General features: G+C 31.3%; 1 long non-coding RNA gene across 1 annotated transcript; it reads left to right on the top strand.

The window, feature by feature from the left end:
* The first annotated feature begins 1,516 nt into the window (after positions 1-1,516).
* LOC127144264 (uncharacterized) lies at positions 1,517-3,633 on the top strand. Its single transcript, XR_007815869.1, has 2 exons — positions 1,517-2,986; positions 3,293-3,633. It is a non-coding gene; the product is annotated as an uncharacterized LOC127144264 (long non-coding RNA).
* Positions 3,634-5,246: the final 1,613 nt, after the last annotated feature.

The raw sequence follows: 5,246 nt of genomic DNA, 5'->3' as shown, positions 1-5,246 counted from the left end.
TGACTTGTTTTCTTTTTGCATTGACTTGGTGGTGGTTTTGAAAATTTATTTTGTATATGACAATTGAGTAATAACTTTAGCTTGTTCTGTCGGTTGATGGAATTTCATAAAATGAAATGAGATTGCCATGTTTTGTATGACTGACGACGTACCCTGATGATTTTTGTTTCTAGTTCCCGAGTATAATCACTATGCAGATGGCTAAATGGAAATTAGATTCAATAGAAAAACCTAAAACTACATGTCATTCGTTAGTTATACAGTTTATAAGAGCCAATAGGCAATGGTCTAAATCAACGTCTTTTGAGCAAATCGTATATAATGATTTTTGAATACTTGGTAGGAAATATAATGGTTTTTATTCTTCTTTGTAAATAGTTATGGTGTTGATGGTGCTATAGATTGTTATTCATTTTCTTTGTTTATGTCCATCCTTCGACAACCAACAATGACACGACGACCACAACGACGACAACAACTTGCAATAGGTGCTACAAAAACAACATTTGCTTGTTTCTAACCATGACAACACTGTTGCCTTACATTCGTCGGTTTCTCTCTCTTTACCTTATTCGAATAATTCAAATTATTCTAACAAAGCGTTCTAAGTTAATTCTATGTGAGCTAGCGTGGAATCTAATGGACGTATAGATTATGGGCTCCAACGATCTGACATTAACTTGCTAAATTTTTTTAGACCAAGCTAATCAACATTCATTAACTAATTGGTCATTCTATTAAAGTCCCCTAGTCGCACTCTCCTCACTATAATATATTTGTGTCCACGTGATATAACCATGATAATTCTTAATCTTGACTGGGTGAAAATACCATTTTACCCTCGAAACTAAGTTCTTTTCATCTACTATTGAACAATTGGTTTAGGTCCAACCAATAAACCGACTGCCAATGAGAGGGTGGGGCCCTTGTTCGAGATTTGAATTCAGTCTTTTAAGGGAACAACCTACCTAACTTTAAAGTGGTTAGGAGTGAATTTCGTCTTGCCCTATGTCCTCAGCTATCCATCTGGTCTTAAGCCGAAATGAGAGGCTTATTAGGCCAGTACTAATGAGCTGTCCTCACCTATGCAGATAAGGATAACTTTGTGTGAACAGGAGTTCATAGTTAACAGAGGATTAAGATGAAGTTACCTTGGATATCTATGAACAAAATAATCCATTTTATTAAAGTCAACGACGTTATAACTTAAAAGTGACTATTTCATGGTTCCAGTTTTATGTAAACGTTTTACATAGGATGCCCCCACTTCCATGTCTCTACCTGAACAATTCATGATCACATCTTTTGTACTAACTACAATGCGGGCCACACTCATAGTGTCCCCAGAATAAGATTAATCTTATTCGTATACTATAAGACTATTTAGGCTATATACTCTTGATCCATGTTTATGTCCCTACATCAAGTTTAAGTTTACTCAAAAATAGCCTTGGAACCTTAGTTAAATTTATTGGCTTTAAGATTATAGTATTTAATTTCTCACTAACGACTTTATTGAATCGAATATGATTACAAACTACGAGTTTTATGACATAAATTCCAACACTAATTTCATCCACGTTCATGATATAGTCCTTACTTTATGTAGGTCATCTTATGGACAACTGCGAGGGGACTCGATTAAATATAGAGAACTCGACTTTTGAGAATATAATGCCACTTGAGGTTCTTGATTGGGTAAGGGTGGAATCCATGAGCAGCTTATCAGGTACCTTGGCAGATGGTATAGATAACTTTGGTTATGCTAGTGTGGCTGCAAACGAAGATTAAAAATGAGATGTTTGATGACTTTGATGAAGATCTTGTCATGTTTTATTGATAGAGCGACTAAGGATGTTGCTATCAAGGTTCCACATTTTCTTAGTGATCATATTTTCTCTATTTGTAGTCATCTGTTTCTATTGACTTGGTCTTTATGCCTATACTCTTTTCCCCATACTTTAGACGGGGATTACATATGGTTCTTTTTGGTTGAAATAGTGTTTTAGTCTTTCCATAATAGTTCCTAATTTTAAGTCTACTAAAATTAATCTTTACCACAAACTTCTTTAATGGAATTTAATAATTAGAATGAATAATATAACTCATTGATTCCTCTTCTTCTGATTGTGATGATGATAAGGATGATACTTCTGCTTCTATCAAATCTAAGTTTATCGCCTCTTTGGTAAGGAAAGGCCTGTCCACAAGGTTTTCGTCCGAGGAAAACGTTAGTTTTTGTGTTTTTTTCTTTCTGGTTTTGTTTGTGTAATGATCTTGGGAGACATTTTGATGATAGAAATGGTGAGAAATTATTATTATTGTTGTTGTTGTTATTAGTATTTGTTTAGATATTAAACCTGGACGATTTTTTTTGTTCTTTGATTTTCATTGATTCTGAGAGTGGTTATATAGCGTCTGAAGTGGGTGATATCCAAGAATATCTGCATCATATGATTTCTTCCACGTATTGTGTAATATTGTCAGTCCTTCCCTTCATGTTAGCTTCTCAGTACATATACTTTCCCTTTTCGTTTCCTAATTAAATGTTCCTTATCGGTCTTCCATTTTCTTCAAATGGTAAATGAAATGAGTCCATATTGATATCAATGGTCTTGCATAGAGTGAGTGTTCCCCTGAAGTTGCTGTTTAATTTTCACATCAATGGCAAACTAAGCAAAGGTATTTCTGCTTTTATACTTTACTTCTCTATTACTTTTCTTGCATTAGGAACATGATGACTCATGTTTTTATATATTTTCTTGAGCAGTTTTCTTTGATATGTTTGTTATCGAGATTTTGTTGCTGAATCTGATAGCACTTGCTCATCATCAAATTATTTTCACGATATTTTATGCCTTCATTCAGATTCATAATGCCACTGGACTTGGGTGCTAAAAGAAGCTGCCCCGATTGGTGGAAATGTAGACTAATGTAGGTGGTCTGCGCCTTGTTTGTTATGGATCTCTTCATGGCAGTGTACTTGGTAAGGATGTATATGGTCATTCTGATTCATGATATACATACATAATTACGTCTCTTCTTTTAATTGATACTCCAAAGAAAGTAGAATTTTGATGCGTATACCTGTTCTTGTCTAATAAGAGAATTCTAGTCTACTTTAAAAATGCAAGTACATATATCCTACGTTTTGTTTCTCTTTCTTTCTCAAGATATCTTTTGTACGTATACTTGGGTTTCATGATGAACTCTCAAATGCACGTATTAGGTCTTAATGGAATAGTGTGTTTGTATAGGTGTCTCATTCTTTACTTTATTTGTTAAATTTCAGGAAGGAGCTTTCGAAAGCTATCGATGTATGCCTTTTTGCTATTAGGCAGGATTTGGTCACAGTTTCTACTTGTGCATTAGCTGTTGGTATTAACCCTAGTAGAGTGTCTGACCTTCAACTTTTTGCTAATCAGTTTGGTGCTCATTACCCAACGTAAGTACTTTGAAAAATTTACATTTCACCTATGTCTATTAGTACCTACTAATACCACCTCCTTTCTAGATCTTGATCTTTCTACCTTTGGTTAGTAGCGTGCATGGAAAATGTGCATGGTCACAATTAGTGTTTTGTAACTAAAACCATCACTCAATCAACATTATAGTTTTTGGTGTTCCTTATGACATCAATTTGTTTTGAAAAGATTGATGACTGTGACAACTAATTGAAAGGTAAGCACACATATTGTATCTCTATTATTGACAATATTTATGTGTAGTGTGAACCATATGGTAATCCTTTGTATTTCTATTAGTGCAAACGATAGCGAAAAAAGAAAAAAAAAAAGCTTTCTTTTGAAAATATGTTTGGAAGCAAAAAGAGTAAAGAAAAAAGGACAAAAAGTTAGAAAAGAAAAAAAAAAAGGAAAAATAAGGAGAGAGAAAGTTAAAAAAAAAATAGAGAAAGTTAGAAAAAAAGAAGTTAGAAAAAAAGAAGTTAGAAAGGAAGGGAAAAAAAAGAAAGAAAGGGAAGTTTTTTTTCCATACCTTTCTTTGGCTTGATCATAATAAGAAAAAATGATCAAAGTATGAGTTTATTTATAAGATCAACGACTTCAATCTCTAATAAAATTTAGAATGATATCAAATCTTTTTTAATAATAAAATAGAAAATAAAATCTAGTATCTTACGTTACTTTAAAAAAATTTTATTTGAGATTCTCCAACCTTATTCCAAGATTGAGGATTTCTATTTGTCTCAACTTAGAGTAGGATTGAAAACTCATCCTTATCTCAAATTAAAATTTGTCTATATTTCAAATTATTAAATTTAAATTTAAATTTTTTATCCTCAAATCAAATTAAATTACGAATAAAATTTAAAACGGATGGAAAAACGAGCATGACAGCGAAGTAGAATTAAATAAAACATTTCATCTCATTTAACGTGAAATTGAAAAATAGAAATTAGAAAAACATAAAATTGAAGAACACATACTAACCTTAGAATTTGAAGTTCTCATTCGTTTCTCGATTGTTTTTGTTGATTCTAAATCGTAGACGACCACGAGAGTTTTTTCTACTGTTCTCTAGCTTTATAATGTGATTATGGGATCGAACCGGAGACTGATTTTACGAATTTTTGAGAGAAACTGAAAATATGAAAATTTTCCAAAAAAACTACAAATTTCTCGTGAATTTCTTTTTCTGAATCCACCCCTCTTAATTGAACAACCTCTTCAATATATATATATATATATATATATATATATATATATATATATATATATATATATATATATATATATAAGTTAAGAAGAATAATTTGTTGAAGAAATCCACGCGGTGGAAGAGGTTGAGTTTGTATCTTAGGAAGAAAACAAATTGAAATTCAAATTTCAAGAAATTTGATTTTTAAATTGATTTACTAAAAAACAATTTTTAATTATTTATTATTTAATATTAATTAATCTTATTAATTAATCTAATTAATTAACATTAATAAAATAATATTATGTCAAATCCCGATCAATCCAATTGAATCAATTCGAATCTCTGTTCGAATTTATCAATATTTAAATCTTATTTAAATATCTTTTACTTCTAAAAAACTAGTTAGTAATATCAGACATTTTTAACTAAATTAATTTGAACTATTTCAAAATTTTCGATAACCTTGTTCTAAATTTTATTACCGTAATAAGGTTAGTAGAGGGATCTAGTGGACCTATAAATCATGGGCTCGAACGATCCAAGATTAACTTACTAAGCTCTTCTAGACCAAGCTAATTAAACAT

This window comes from Cucumis melo, chromosome 12, assembly GCF_025177605.1.
Source record: "Cucumis melo cultivar AY chromosome 12, USDA_Cmelo_AY_1.0, whole genome shotgun sequence".
In the NCBI taxonomy this organism is placed as follows: Eukaryota; Viridiplantae; Streptophyta; class Magnoliopsida; order Cucurbitales; family Cucurbitaceae; genus Cucumis; species Cucumis melo.
The sequence above is the reverse complement of the archived record's forward strand: the minus strand, read 5'-3'. Positions and strand labels throughout refer to the sequence as shown.